Here is a 17,195-nt window from a genome sequence, read left to right on the forward strand (position 1 = left end):
ACACCCTCCCAACCTCCCTATCTGATCTAATTGACTATCCAACACCCAAATCAGCCAGAAGAAGTTTGAGCCACACACACTCAACTGTAGCTGTAAAAGATACTCAGCTTCACAGTTGGAAGTGGCCACTGTAGGCTGCTTCTTACTGAGCCATGATATACACACACTCAACTGTAGCTGTAAAAGCTGCCCTGTACTCAGCTTCACAGCTGGAAGTGGCCACTGTAGGCTGCTTCTTACTGAGCCATGATATACATGAATCACCAAGGCGAAAGCAAAACCCACCAGTGAACACTTGTGTGTCATAACATCCAGCCCAATCTGAATCACTGAAAGCATGCAACTGTGACTCAACCCCCTTGCTTAACAGCTTGCCAATGCTTCGTATACCTGGGCTATGCATAAATTTGCTCAACTGTGAGACCGTATACTGTATATCTAGCCTCATGTTACACACATAAAGAAGGGATCCAACAGCCTACTGATACAAACTAGCATTAAAAGAGTCTCCTGCATCTTGAAGACTAAGTTGAGTATCTGTCTCCATAGGTGTAGCCACAGGTTTACAATCTTCAAGATTAAACCTCTTCAATAGCTTCTGCATGTATTTAGGCTGCAACATAACAATGCCATCATTGCGTTGCATAAACTGAATCCCCAAATAGTAATGCAAGGGTCCTAAATATGACATCTCAAATGATGACTGCAAATCAGCCTTAAAGGCTGAAATCTGATCTATATCGAGTCCTGTGAGCAGCATGTCATCAACGTATAGAATGATGACCAAAAATGTGTCCTTACTCCTCTTCACATAGAGGGTACTCTCTATTGGACTGTTGCAAAAATCATTTGCAACCAAGTATGCATGAATCTTCTCATACCATGATCTAGGAGCCTGCTTAAGGCCATACCTAGCCTTTTTCAACCTGCATACTTTAGACTCTTCTCCTTTCATAGCAAAACCAGGAGGCTATGATACATACACCTCCTCATATAAATCACCATTCAAGAATGTAGTCTTAATGTCCAACTGATGTACATTCTACCTGTGATGTGCTGCCAAAGCAATGAGACACCTAATGGTAGTCATACGAGATGTGGGTGCAAAAGTCTCATCATTAATCAATGCCCTTTTTTTGGGCAATTACCCTTGCAACAAGTTTGGCCTTGTAGCGATCAATGCTACCATCTTATTTGTATTTTAAGTTGTAAACCCACTTAGTACCAATGGCCTTCTTACCATGAGGTAGATCTATCAAATACCAGGTGTCATCCTTGAGTATAGAGTTATACTCATCCTGCATAGCATGCATCCAATGATCATCATCGCGTGCTTTCTCAAAGGAAACAGGTTCCTCCTCATTACATAAAATAGAAATGAGAACATGATGCATATGAGAATAATATGCATGATGAGAACTTGCACGAGTATAAGGAGTTGCCAACTTGCTATCCCTTAATGTTTGCACAAGCTATTTTGGCATATGCCTAGATTCTTCTATGGTTGCTTTCTCCTCATCCACTACATCCTCAATAATTGCCTCATTAAAAGGCTGATTTTGCACCTACAAAGACTGAATTGCAGCACTTGGTTGAGCATTCAATTGCTCTACATATGGCTACCCTCCATTAAACAAAGGTAGGAGCGAATCAAACATGTCCTGTGAGCATACATTCTGCTATTTTTTGCATGAAAACATGGGCTGAACTGAGTTTTTGACAAAAACAAAAACACTTGGTTGAGCATTCAATTGCTCTACATATGGCTGCCCTCCATTAAACAAAGGTAGGAGGCGAATCAAACATGTCTTGTGAACATACATTCTGCTATTTTTTGCATGAAAACATGGGATGAACTGAGTTTTCGACAAAAACAACATCTCTACTTACCAAAATCCGCTTTGAGGCTGGATGGTAGAGTCTATATCCCTTGCTTTATGAACTGTATCCCACAAATATGCATTTAACTGCCTTATCATCAAGTGTACTGAGTTGTTGCTCAGGCACAAGAGCATAAGCAAGACAACCAAAAGCATGCAAATGAGCCACAGAAGGCCTCCTGCCATGCCAAGCTTTATAAGGAGTTTTAGACTGCAAGGCCTTGGAAGGACATTTGTTCAACAAATAGTTTGCACACATAGTTGCCTCTAACCAAAAACCATGAGGTAAATCTTGAGCTTTCACCAAACATTGTGCCATCTCCATGCGAGACCTGTTCTTCCTCTCAGCCACACCATTTTGCTGAGGTGTGTATGGCACTGTACATTGATGCCTTATGCCTTTTTCAGCCATATCCTCGGACATATACTCCCCCCCTCGATCTGAACGAAGGGTACCAACTTTACATTCACCTGCATTTTTAGTCATGGATACAAAGTACCTAAAGCACATAAAAACCTCTGACTTTTGCTTTAATGGATACACCCAACTATATCTGGAGTAATCATTAATAAAAGTGACAAAGTAGAGATATCCCCCAATAGATGGTGTCCTCATCATAAGACCACATGCATCACTATGTATAAGTTGTAATTTCTTAACAGCTCTCACCAATCCATCCTTTGGAAATAATGCCCGATCCTCACATACATGCTTGGCAGGGGTCTCAAGAGTTGGCAACTCAGACACCATATCATGCCTTTGAAGGCATAACAAACTACCATAATTCAGATGGCCAAATCGTGCATGCCATAATTCTGCATCATTCATACCATAATTCAGATGGCCAAATCGTGCATGCCATAATTCTGCATCATTCATAGCACGAGTCGTAGAGACTGAGCAAGCATCATGCTGCAACTTCTCAAATACATCCATCTCGTATAGGCCATGAAACAAGGTACCTGAGGGAATGATAGAATAACCATCATTTCTATCCTAAACTGTACATCTGTCATCCACAAATTTCACCATCAAGCCTAACAAGGCTAAGGCTGAAACTGACAGCAAGTTCTTCTTAATGCATGGCAAATATAGAACTTTAGTAGAGTAAATGCACCCCCATTTATAGCAGTGAGCACAACTCTACCAACTCCTTTGACAGGATATGAGGAACCATTTGCACATGTGATGGTTCCTGCACTTGGGACAAATTCCAGAGATGAGAACAATTTTTTATATGAAGTAATGTGCTCACTAGCACCACTGTCAAAGTACTAAGCATCTGATTCTGCCCCACTGACATACATACATCATGAACAGAAAGTCATAACTGCAATGCACAGTCCTCCATGCCCAATCATCTTGAGCAAAACTTGTAGATTCCTTCTTCTGTGCGCTTGGTGCAGATGCATCAGCCAACCATGCCTGATTCTTTCTTTTTCTCCTTCTCTAGCCTTTTCTTGCACTCATTTATGTAGTGCCCTGGTTTCTTGTAATAGTGACACTTGCCCTTCTTTTTAGGCTTATTACCTTCTTTCTCTGCATCCTTACCTGAGGATTCTGATTTTGGCTTACAGCCACCATGCAAAGAAGCTTTACCTTTGCCTTGCTGATTGGCAACAAAAGCTTAGTCACCAACTCGCATAACATATCTGTTTTGCCTAGATTGCTCTTCTTGCAAGAGTATTGAAACCAGCTCATCAAATGTAAGGGCATTTGGATTTCCCTTCATCAGTCTAAGGGTAGAGGTAAAACTTTGATAAGAATCCGGCAATGCATTGAGAACTATGGGCACCAATGTACTATCAGGATATATCTCATCTACACTAGCGAGCTGCTCCTTAAAATCTTTGATCTTGGTCAAAAGCTTGTCATTGAGTCTCCCTCATTCATGTACTCAAACTCTAACTGTTTGCGTAGATATGCAACACGTGCTTCATTGCATACTTGGTATAATGCAGCAAGTGAATCCCATGCATGTTTTGAAGTCTTACATGACCGAATATGAGGAATAATGCTTCGCTTCATAGAAAGTGCAAGCAATGCATGTGCTTGTGCATCTCTTCGATCCCATCTCGTTTGAGCACATTAATGGGAGATACTGGTGGTGCATGTAGAGGAGCCACATATGTATCAGATTCTACTTCAGATGTACTTGTAGCACCTGGTTGCATTGGTAGTTGTGAAATAGGACGAGTTTCACTACCACCGAGACCACATTCCAAAGGCCTTTAGCAACAACCAGTACATGCCTCATCATATAGGACCACAATGGGTAGTTAGTCCCATTAAGTTTGTCCTCAGTAGACAACATGTTGAATACATCACTACTATCAACCATGACTGTCTACCAAATCCAAAATCTTTCAACACACTGCAAGTACTCAGTATTCACTGAATGCAACCCCGGATGGCTGCCAACTTACTGAATCACCTGCAAAGTGTATGAAAAATAACATAGAGTAGAGAATAGAGTGTTACTTTTGGTAAAAGTATGATGGTCGATGTTGTTAAAGACATTGTAGATGTTGCTGCATACCAAATCTTTGTCGCTGAACAGACCAAACACCCAAAATCGAGTAGAACCAATCCAAAATGACGTCTCTCCAGAACGTCTGCAGAAACCTTGGGTGCCCAAAACACCGCAGACCTCGAAAACTTTGTATACAGAACACTATAGTATATACCTTCTTCTCCTAAGAGGGTATCTCAATCGGAGAAAGAAAAACAGGATCATGAGGAAGGAGACAGACTACTAGATCAAGTGTCAAGGAAGATAGCTCTCTGATCTAATGAGTAGTTAGATTAGCTAGTAATGCTAGTTAAGTTCTATTGGATCTCGGATTAAGGTAAATTGATCAATGGCCCAGAGGTTAGCCGGGGGCTTTCTTGTCGAGATAATGTGACCAACTTTTCATATAGAAACGACTGTATTCGTCCCTTCAGGAAAACTCTTTTTAGGGAAAAGGGTAGTATAGCTTTTGAGATGTTGTCTTTATGAACTAAGTGAGAGTTTTCATCGAGTAGATAATCGTTGTACGAAGCCAAGCGGCCACAATGGGTACAACTTCCTTTAAGTTGGGATAAAAGACTACGCTTCAATGCTCACGGAAAACCGGCCTTTCGTGCATTTTCAACCGATTGGCATTTTCAACCGATTGAAATTCAAACAAGAAGTTAACTTCATCTTTAAGAAAACCGGCCTTTAGTGCGTTTTCAACCGATTGAAATTCAAACAAGAAGTTAACTTCATCTTTAAGAAAACCTGCAAAATTTGTACATATTTAGTTATAAAACTGACTAGTAGTAAGATTTTTATTAATGAAAACCGGGTAGGCTTCAACCTTATTCTTTTTAGACCGGTTGAGAAAAAAAGTTTTTCGTGAGCACTTCTACGCTTAGTTGTGTGTTCCGTCCTTGGTAGAACACTGAGGCGTCAAGAGTTATGCCATCGATTCAATCATTGTGGCCCCGACCAAACTAATTCTTGGCTATACCCCTCGGTGGGGCCTACCAAAGGTCCGTTTTGTTCAAGAGGATATCTGGGATTCTTCTCTGACGGGGTGGTGCCTCACACAATAGCATCGTTTGACCTTCATATATGATCATCTAATGTGGCTCCAAGCATAGATATTAGATGAAATAGGACACAATTCAAAGTTGCTCCGCCACTTGAATCAGTAAAAGAGATCTATGTTAATTTTCATTTGTGGACTTGCATAGATGTAGTATCTCTCTCATCCTCTTCACAAATACTTTGAGAGAATGATGGTCTGAGGAAACTCTTGACATATCGCATATCAAGGATTATCTCCACAAATATCCAATTGATCATTTGGTCATACATGATATGAAAGAGCGTCCAACACCACCGCTTCTTCACTGATGTTTGGCACCTATTTTTCAGTGTCAGAAATACTGATGCTTTTTTAAAAGCATTGGTATTTTTAGTGTTTTTTATTAACACTTTTAAAAAGCGTTGGAAATATCGACGCTTTTCAAAAAACACCGATATTTTTGGCACTTTTTAAAGTTCAAAATTCTCGCTCATTCCCTTTCCCCTCTAGAAATCAATTTCAAATTTTCGAGAACAACCCTCCTCGCCATATCAATCCGTGATGGCAAGGAGGTTTTATCCTTCCTTTTTCTCTCTCTTTTTCTCTTTATCTCTCTCTCACACACACACACACACACATTCTAATGGTTTGTCTATGTTTCTTTTTTAGGAGATAACATGCTTGCATATAAAATATGGATTGGCAAACAAGAAGGTATGTCACTGGCCTTATTTAGTAATGCATTTTTTGTTAATATATTTTGTGTTTTGGTTCCCTATGGCCTATGTGTGCCTATGTGTTCCATGATCAAGTCCATGTTTTTCAATGAATCTACTCCTCTAAAATAGGTATGTGAACTCCTTTTTATTCTTTCAATATGCAATAAGAACCCTCAGTGTTATAGGGATCTTTTTTCTTACCTATTGTATTTTATGCATTATGTGTGTGTACTATGTATTATGCGTTGTGTGTTATGCATTATGCATTGTGTATTATGTGTGTTTAATACGAATTTACATTATGTTTGTTTAATACAAATTTACACTATGTGGTGTTAAGCATAATGCATTGTGTGTTATTGTTATGGGCTACCATACCTCCAAGAGGGAACTCTACACACATTCACCTATTGGACAAGCAGTAGAACACAACCGTCGTGGGGTACTTACCAATGCTTCGAGCTCATGTTTCTTGAGGCCTCCAAGCTCGCTTGTATGCTCCAAACTCTAAGCTCCACCTCCACACTGTCATCGTGGAGTCGCTCACACCATCCATAGGTCAATCACACTCTCTCTCACTCTCTCATACAAGCATAAACACACAAGCATGAAAGAGGCACAATGCTAGAATGCTTTCACTCCTCACTCTCTCACAAAGTACAAGGGAAGATCTCTCAATATCACAAAGGGGATTGTGTCCTTTTCATTATGAGAAAATACCTTATTTAGCCCTTATTCACACTTGGGCACCCAAAACTTACTAACTAGGCCTTGGGTGGCTAATCTCTCATAATGTACAACTTTTATAGTGCCTTTACATGACACTTATTAATGTCCTCAATTGAGGATCATGATGTTAATCCTAATGGAATTAACATTCCCCCCTTCCTGATGTAGGTTCTGTCATTGAATATAGGAAAGTTGTAGCAGATATGAGAATCTGTCTTTGACATCTTTAAACTTGAGCGATGTACATCTCCTCTTGATAGGCATGTAGAGTGGATCCACTCGTAGTGTTGGCGGCGCACTCATGTAAATGCTGTTGTATTCAGGCACTGTTAAGAATTCCTTTCTCCATGCAGGTTGCACTCCAAAATCCGACAGCTGTGGTGCTTGTTCATTTGTGTGAATGGTGGTGTATCCTCCTCTATGCACCGGATGTCACCTCCTCCATCTTTTGTAACTATAATTGATCATGAAAGTGACTAGGCAAATTTCTAACAAGTCTGAGAGATGGGGGTTTGCAAGCCTTGTGTGTTTGGCAACATTTGCCCACAATGTTCCCTCTCCTGCTAATGGAAGTAATTCTTCTAATTCTGGACAGGTGGCACGGAGAGGGTACGGTACATAGTGTTGCCATGTGGGTGTGACTGTAGAATATGCCTCTGGAAGAATCTTGCTAGTAGGATCGAATGGAGTAATCTGCATTAGCACCTTGAACATAAGCTTTGGCTTTAAAAGTGGATTGCCTTATTGTATAAACTCTTCATATTCTACAGCTGTCAAGGAATCCAAAACATTATTGTCAGTTTAAGCTTTGAGGTTAGCTGTGAGGAGCTCTATTTCTTGTCGAAGCATATCCTCATTATGCTTTGCGCCCTCCTGGTACTCTTGCATTTCCTTGGCATGCCCAGTTGTTAGGTTCTGTGTGTGAGTTATCACCTTTTGTAGTTGTTCCTTTGCTTGCTCCAGCCTTGCATTCAAGTCAGCATTCTCATTGATTTTTTGTACAATGGTTTGACTCAAAACTAAGTTATTGCTCTCCAATGCGCTGTATCTTAGTCTTGTTCTTCTACAGCCTTTAAACTTTTCATGATTACTTCTCTATGTGTTTCTTTTGTTGTCGCCAAATTATCTTTTACACTTTGTACTTGCCCATTGGCTTTTTTCAGCTGCTTCCATAGGCTAGCATTCCGGTCGTGTAGCTTGTGTGTTGTTAATAAATGGCAACGCCATACCTTCTGTTCCTGTTCCTAGTTGGTACTAGTGGCAACACCTATTTCTGTGAGGGAATCATGGAGTAGTGCGTCGAGGCCTTTTAGTGTATCCCGAAGGAACTGTTGAGAATCCGCATCTTTGACAGAGCCAAGATGCGGCAGTGGCACATTGTAATCCAACCTTCTTTGTTTGCTTGGACTAGATGTATCTGGTGAATGCAGCCTCTTACTAGATTCTACTAGCTTCACCAATTCTAGTGGTGCAACTGATGCTTCCTCATGTTCTGGTGCTTCCAAGGTATGGCCCTTTTGTATTTCTTCTTTAGCCCCTTTTGTTGGTATACCCTCGAGTTGTGAATCCTTGAGCGGGGAGAGGTCTTTGAATATTAGTTGTGCAGGGCGGCTCGTTGGAGGGGAGAGCTGTTGGTGTTGTTCCTACATAGTAGGGCTTTGTAGTTTTTCTTGGAGAGCCTCTTGGTATGTCTTAATCTCCGATGCCACAACTACTTCCAATTGCTGAGATTCTGTGGTGACATCCACTAGTAGCCCTCTCATCCTTTTGTCAGTCTTCTTTTTTCAATCCTTCTTGATTGACTTTATGAGCTATTGTGTCTCCATTAACACTGCTTGTCCTTCTTCCACCCTTCTAGTAGATTCTGTAGGTTGACTGGGGATTAGGGCTAGCGGCAGGCTTTCCTCTGGTTCATCTTTTATACTGGCCTCTGTGCCACATGATTAAGTATTTGTGTTAATAGGTATGGGTTGTTGACCTTGGACTGATGTGCCTTGAGGCAATTTTCCATTTCTTTATGCATGAAAAAGGCCCAATCGTCCTCCTTCTCTTTATGAACTTTTGCTATCCTGTTAAGGCTGACCCTGTTATACCTGCCAAAACTGGTTTGATCTACATCATTAACGACATTGCTCTGCAAGCTTTTTCTGTGGCTTCATCCTTGATGTTCTCATACTCCGCCCCATTGGAGTTATAAGAATCTCTCTTTAACATCTCCTTGATGGGCATTGTATCTATATTGTGTCTGTGGGCCTTCACTGCCGCGCGGGGAGCTGTAGAACTTCTTTGATGAGGTCTCTTGTAATTAGCAGTTCTTCCGTGGTGCCCTCTTTTTGTCTGCTTGTCTCATAAGTATGGAGATACTCTATGCAGAGATCGGTGTTGATCCCTCTAGGTAGTAGCAGTACAGCCATTCTGTTGAGGCTGAATTTTTCCAACTTTTCTTTTACTTTCGCATCTTCCAACAATAGATGGAGGCACTCCTTACTGTGGCACTGCGGAGTGATTTTCTCATGTGGTGTAATGACCTATTTTCTGATGAGAGTACCCTGGAAGGACTGGGCGTAAGGGTCCAAGAAGTTGGTCCTCAGCTTGCTGGCACTCTAGGACCCTGTGGCACTGCTAGCTTGTGTTGGAGGTGGTTGCTCCCAGGACTCAGATTCTGAAATAGACATCTGTGTAACCAGACATGGTCAGTCGAATGACTGGTGGAAGCTATATTTTTTTTTGGGGTTAATTAGTGGTAGTATGTGAGGAAAAGGTTCGTCTCCCATGAAGTAGCAGTCGCGTGAACTTGAAGACGTGAAAGTCTTTCATGAAAATGCAGGCGTGAAAGACTTCATGTGAAGTTTAGGGCCATGAAAGTGTGACGTGAAAGTCAAGGCGTGAAAGAGTACGCGTGAAATTGAAGATGTGAAAGTGTGGCTGTGAAACAGCAGACGTGAATGTCCCACGTGAAGTTTGGGGACGTGAAGATCTTGCATGAAACATAGATGTGAATGTCCCACGTGAAGTTTGGGGACGTGAATGTCTCACGTGAAATAGCAGACATGACAAACTTTCTGTGAAAATGCAGGCTTGTCTTTTTCATTTCTACAACTATGTGTGGATGTAGATTTTACTTAGAAAGATGATCATTTATTGATAATGTATGTCAATCTTTGATCAATCCATGAACATGCATTATAAGGCAAAAGATTTATTAATTCCATTTGGATTAACATCATGATCCTCAATTGAGGACATTAATGTCATGTAAAGGCACTATAAAGGTTGTACATTATGAGAGATTGGCCACCTAAGGCCTAGTTAGTAAGTTTTGGGTGCCGAAGTGTGAATAAGGGCCAATTGTATGTAAGGTATTTTCTCATAATGAAAAGGACACAATCCCCTTTATGCTATTGAGAGCTCTTCCCTTGTATTTTGTGAGAGAGTGAGGAGTGAAAGCATTCTAGCATTGTGCCTCTTTCATGCTTGTGTGTTTATGCTTGTATGAGAGAGTGACAGAGAGTGTGATTGGCCTATGCGATGGTGTGAGCGACTCCACGGTGAAAGTGTGGAGGTGGAGCTTTGAGTTTGGAGCATACAAGCGAGCTTGGAGGTCTCAAGAGACACGAGCTCGAAGCATTGGTAAGTACCCCACGACGATTGTGTTCTACTGCTTGTCCCCAAATAGGTGAATGTGTGTAGAGTTCCCTCTTGGAGGTGTGGTAGCCCATAACATTTTTGGTGCCACTGCCAGGGAAACACCTTTGTTTTTTCCATACTCTTTGAGTTTCAGCTCCCATTGCATAGTATTCATTGTTGCCTTTGCATTTTGGTAATGCATTGTGTGGAAAATGGAAGGATAAGGTGCGTGTGGTTGAGAAAAAAATTATAGTTTTGATGTTGTGAATGTTGTGGAAAGTAGGTTAGGAAAGGATTCATTGGTTACTCTTGATAAGTTTGATGTTAGCAGCACCACAAAAAACACCAGTGTGAAGAAGCAAGTTGGGTGTTATTTTCTTGTTTTTTTAAAAAATTCAAAAAATCAAAAACATAAGGGACCATTGATTGAGCCAGGAACTTGCATTTCATTCCCTAGCATTGGCATAATCTAATTTTGATCATTTGGATAAGTATTATGTACCCAAGACTACAAATTGCCGATGCGAAAAACTCCACGTGAAACTATAGGAAGTTGTTCACAACGTGAACCATTTTCTTGCAATTTCACGCTGCGAGTTGCTCACGAAATCAGTGCTGAGATTTTTGCCGAAAATCACGGGATTTTATTCCAAAAATAGAAACCCTTATCCTGACACCTCTAACACGATTCAATCTGCCAAAAATTGGATCACGTGAAAGTGCAGTAGACTTTCACGATGTGAACCATTTTCGAAGCAGTTCACGGCGTGAAACACTTTTTGTTTCACGACGTGAACTAAATCTTGCTATTTCACGGAAGACCAAAACCAACGGATTGACAAAAATAAGCTTGTGAGGGTTGGCTAAAGAAGGAATTTAATCTTAAGGAGGGAAATTGTTGAGCACATGAAAGTGCAGGAAAATGATTCATGACGTGAACCATTTGTTTTGCAGTTTCATGACGTGAACCATTTTTTCACAACATGGACTGAGTCCTGCTATTTCATGATGTGAAATATTCTCTGCTAATTCACGCCTCGTGAACAGAGTGATAGAACCAAGAATTGAATCAATTTAGTTTGGCTAATAGCTTATCAAATCATACATACATGCACTTAAGATCTGGAAAACTCATCGGAGATGATCTTATGCATGAGGATAGTGCATTAAATCATCCAGGAACTTCCTACCAAAGAAGTGTGGGATCGAGACAGTCCGCAAGCACACACTTGAGTGTCTTTGAGAAACCTGACCACCGTAGAAACTAGTAGTGAGGAATCCATGGAAGAAGGGCTGAGATACACTGGGTTTGGGAAAGGTGAAAAACCACACTCTCCAACCAAGTCCAGTGGGATCATTGATATATAGCCCAGGGATTTTTTCGTCTCCAAACCAGTCATGATGAAGAAGCGCAATCTGCGGGCATGGGTCCGTCAACTAGTGCTGGACTCGGTCCAAGCAGACATTGAATTCTAGGCTGTCAAATACTGGCACCCCTTGAATTAGACGAGATATGGAAAGTGCAGTTAGGATGGGTCAAATATTCTTTCCCACCACCAAGGAAATGGAATTGGACCTCCAATGAAGTGAGGTGGAACGACAACTCTAAGAATTGAGCTTAAAGAAACAAGAGCTTGATACTCGTAGGGCAAGAGCTGAGAGAAAGGAGATAGATAGTGTTAACCATCTCCAACACGAGGAAAGGAATCTAAAATTGCTTCAGGTAGAAGCGATGGGGGGGATATCCCAAACCTGGAACCCATTAATGAGGAATCCAGAATGGAGAAAGGGTTTACAAACTAGAGAAGAAGAGGGTAACATAGCTAACTTGGCTGTAGAAGTTGAGGACCGGCTTTATACCAAGAAGGACATAGAGCTAATGATCAATCACCCTACATTCTTACAAGATATGGAGCTCTTAATTACACAAAGATGTACAGAGGCTACTATTGGGGAATCCCACCAGGTACCACAACCGAACAAGTCCACGAACCTGAGATACCAAGAAGAACCAATATGGGTAGGGGACGAGGTTTAGGAAGGGGGGGAGCAATTTCCCAGAGACCTAGAAACGATCTAGCCATGGACCTTAATGGAGCCACAAGGGCAGACTTGTTAAATATTGTCGCTGAGATGGGTAGGGGGATGGTCAGGGAGTTAGGTTCTACTCTAGAACCCCGACCTTCCCAGATGAAACCCCATATCATCTCAAAACTTGTCCAAAAATTCTTTGGGGATGGCGATCCTATCCAGCATGTAGAGATTTTTGAATCTACATGTGAAACCTGTGGGCCGGTCAGTGATGTGACCATGATACATGCTTTTTCTCGCTGACCTTAGAAGGAAAAGCTCATCAGTGGTTCAGAACCCTTAAGCCCGAGGACAAGGTTAACTTCACCAGAGGTTAAAAAATGTTTTTGTGCCCAGCTTTGTACATAGTGGTGACAGATGGAGACCTCTGTGGCCCAACTACATAACATCAAACAGTAGAAAGAAGATGAGTTTATGAGAGATTATGTTTCTCGCCTGAAACACTTAAATTCAAGATGCAAACCTCGGGAAAGATTGACAGATGATCAATTGCTACCTTGTTTCAGGAGAGGGGTTAGAGACCATAAAATGCATGATTACTTGGTACTAGCCCAGCCAGCTACCCTTGATGCATGCTACAAATTGGCAATCGAATACGAAGATAACATGTTAGAATTGCCACAACCGAAGGATGTTAGAACATTAGTAGCAACCATGACTTTGCGTGCTCGAGTCATCAAGAAATTGAAACTCGAAGCAAGCAAGTCCGACATACGACTGTGGATGAGCTCAGTAATGCCATATTTTGGAGAAATTAAAGGTAAGGGAAGGAAGAGAGATGTCGGGCCATGGGCATAGTCACCTTTACCCCCCCCCCCCGCAGGGAACTGGTGTGGTGTTCCATGTGCAGACTAAATCATACCACCATTGAATGTCCACAGTTAAGGGCAAGACCATTACTGTATTGTGCGCATTGTGTAAAATTGGGCAATCATGACACATCATCGTGTAGATTTCCAAGGTTTCAAAATATAGCACAACTGCAAACAAATAGAGCCCCATTGGCCTTGCCGACACCACCTGTGCAAACCACTGCCACTGCTGTACAACCCAACTCTTCTTACTTAACTAGGGGGATGTTCCGGGTACAAAACGTGCTTCGCCCTTGCCACCACCAGTTCTACTGCCACAACCACCACAGTCCAAGATCAATCAAGTAGTGATTGAAGAGCCATCAGAAGATGTTGAACTGGCACGCGGGAACTAGAATTTAGTGGGGAATACTATGAGGATATGGGTGAGGTCACACCAGAGTATTATGTCCTACATAATAACATGCCAGTACCTGTGTTTCAAACCATGGTACCGTGGAAGGGCAAGGAAATCAACTCAAATCTGAGAAGAGGGCCTTTACAATGCTATGGCTCCGCCGGTGGGCCACATCGAGTCGCCGAATGCCCAAATAAGAATATGACACCACAATAAGTGGTGACCACGCTCAATGACATGCTAGTGCTCACTTGCACTAAGTGTGGAATCGATCATCTTATCAAAGATTGTCCCTACCGAGCAAGTGGTTCCGCTTCAACAACTGCTAATCAGACCACCATTCATACCATTAGTGTACAATCTGGGAAGATCACACCGTTCAATGTCCTAACACGAGCTCAAGCTCAATTAGGTGACAAAGGAAGGAACCAGGCAGATGCTACTATTTCCAGATCGGGTCGCACGAGAAGATTGAAGAAATTAGGAAAGGGGGACACACGGGCTACAATCCAAGACAGATTTGAAGAAGATACAATTGACACTGGATCCACACAATTAAAGGAAGAGGGGGGTCACGAGATCAATCTGGAAGGATTAGACCTGGGGAAACAAGGAGAACAACCAGCAACTCCAAAGGGGGTTGGTGAATACCCTAATGCCGACAAAGAAATAAGGAAGTTAGAGGATGCCAAAGCTTTAGTTGAAAAGTACCAACAAATTCATGAAACTAAGCCAAGGGCTAGCCGAGTAAGGGATACCATCTATCCACAAGATGAACCACCCCGCAATAGGACTTTGAACCTACCCACCCTGATTCCGGAGGGAACTGAAGAAGACTCCTAAACAAACACAATGACTAGAACATTTGAGGAAAATGAGTTGGGGGGTTCCATTCACTCCTTCCCCATGGAAGAATACGAGACACCTCGATGGGAAGAACACTCTATATCCAAGGAACCTAGGGATAAAGGAAGCCTAGCTGCTGTATTATCCACGCCTGTCCAGATGCCCTTAGGTCAATTATTATGCAATTCACCCACCTTATGGTGGACAAATATAAAAGAATGGGTTGAAGGAGGTCTAAGGCCAGCTAATAATATTGATGATGCTCTGCCACCCTTGGCAGAAAGACCCTTGAGGCATAAAGGAAATGCGAGTAGTTAAGATACCAGTTAACCAATTGGGACGCTACTATAAGAGTGACGACACGAATGCTACCATCCCGATTCATCATAATGGATACAAGGCATTGGCAATCCTGGATGGTGGGGCAGGTGTCAGCATCATTACCAAACATTGCTAGGAAAATTGGGGGAAGCCGGATCTAAAAAGAGTAGATCTAATTGTCAAGATGGCTGATGGAACATCTTTGAGACCCATTGGGCTCTTAGAAAATGTGAAGTTCAGACTCTTCACGTTCCACTATCATCATACATTTGTGGTCATGGACTTCCTACGCCAAACTGATACATATGACATAATATTGGGATGATCCTTCATGAGGGAATCCAAGTTGGTTCATGATTGGGCCTTGGATCATGTATATGTACACAAGGACTCACAAATATTAAAGATTGATCTAAGAGCATGGAAGGCACACCCCGTGGAAGGACAATTGTTTGGTAACAACTCGATCACAAAACGGAGCGAACCACATCTCTACAAATATGCCAGCCCACAGAGGGGGAGACCAAGGATTAGGAGGATACAGAGATGTATGCATCACTACCTCCCCCGGACTTCAGTGAGAATCGGATGCATGTGTTGGCCACAATTGATGTGATGCAACCTAAGGGAACCCAATATTTTGAATCTGGAAACATCCCTACGACTTCTATCTGCATGGTTGATTGGCAAACCATGGATGGGGAGTCAATGGAGGAGACATCAAGTATAGAAGGTACCGTGGTGCGATTTCATACTAGTAATCAACGTATCAGGCGATGATGGAGACAAAAACGGTACCTAGCCCGACGAAACGCATTGCTGCTGTGAAGCAGACCTATGGATGCTCAATGGTTGAGATACCTTGAGGCTACAACAGTACATGATAAATTCTCCAAGGATTGGGGCAAAGAGTTGAGTAAAATATCCTTTGGAAGGGAGGGATCTAGAGAAAATCACCCTTAAGGAAACTGATACACCCAAACTTACAAAATCAAGATGCCAAAAACGCAACAAAGCCTTGGCAGAGGCAGAACGTGAGGCCAAGAAAATCATGGAAAAAAGAGGACAAAACGGATGTACTCTTAGTGCCTGACCATTTCAAGAACTATACAATTGATGATCGGAGAGTGGTCCGATTAACAGCCACTAGGGTAAAAAAAGAAGGGCTGTCGGCATCATATGATGGCCCGACAGAAGTCAAAGAGGTTGATATTGCGAGATCAGGGGGATATATTGCCAAAGATTTGACCTCTGTAGAGGAAGAAGAGCTCATTGCTCAAGGAATACAAGGATTGTTTCGACTGGAACTACAAGGAAATGAAAGGGGTACCACCCGAGGTGGTACAACATATGATTCCAATTATGGAAGGATCACGACCTGCTAGCAGGTAGAAACCATACCAGATGAATCCAAAGTATGCAGCAATTGTAAAGGAGGAAGTTGATAAGCTTTGCTAACTTTATCTATGAAATCGAACATATGGATTGGTTGTCATCTATTGTGATAGTACCTAAAAAGAATGGGAAACTGAGAGTATGTGTTGAACTTAAGAAAGTGAATGCAACCACTCGAAAGGACCATTACCCACCATAACCGTATACTGAACATGTCTTGGAAAGAGTGGCTGGAAGGGAAGCGTACAGCTTCTTGGACAGGTTTTCAAGATACAATCACGTGTCCATAGCACCACAAGACCAACATAAGATTGCCTTTAATACCATGTGGGAAACATTCGCTTACAAGGTTATGCCGTTCGGTCTCACAAATGCCCCGACAACCTTTCAAAGGTTAATGTGCACAGCTTTTGTAGAAGTGGTTGGAAGTGTTTATTGATGATCTATGTGCATATTCTCGATGGGAAGATCATTTGAATTGTTTAAGGAAGGTGTTTGAATGTTACGGATTATATCAGATATCACTAAACCCTTTGAAGTGCCAGTTCTGGGTCAAGCATGGTGTGATACCAGGACACAGTCTCAAAAATGGCATATCCATTGATGATAGCAAGGTCAAGTTGATCTTGGAACTACCACCGCCTACCAACTACAAAGGTGTGCAAAGGTTTATGGGTCATGTGGGTTATTATCAACGCTTCATCATATTTTATGTAGAGATAGACAGACCCTTGTATAAATTGCTCATTATCTTTGAGTGGACCAAAGAGTGTCAAGAGGCTTATGATCGTCTGAAGCAAGCCTTGGCAAGCGCACCCAT

The sequence above is a fragment of the Cibotium barometz genome, chromosome 63 (genome assembly GCF_041138505.1).
Source record: "Cibotium barometz isolate CiBa-2024 chromosome 63, ASM4113850v1, whole genome shotgun sequence".
NCBI classification, from domain to species: Eukaryota; Viridiplantae; Streptophyta; class Polypodiopsida; order Cyatheales; family Cibotiaceae; genus Cibotium; species Cibotium barometz.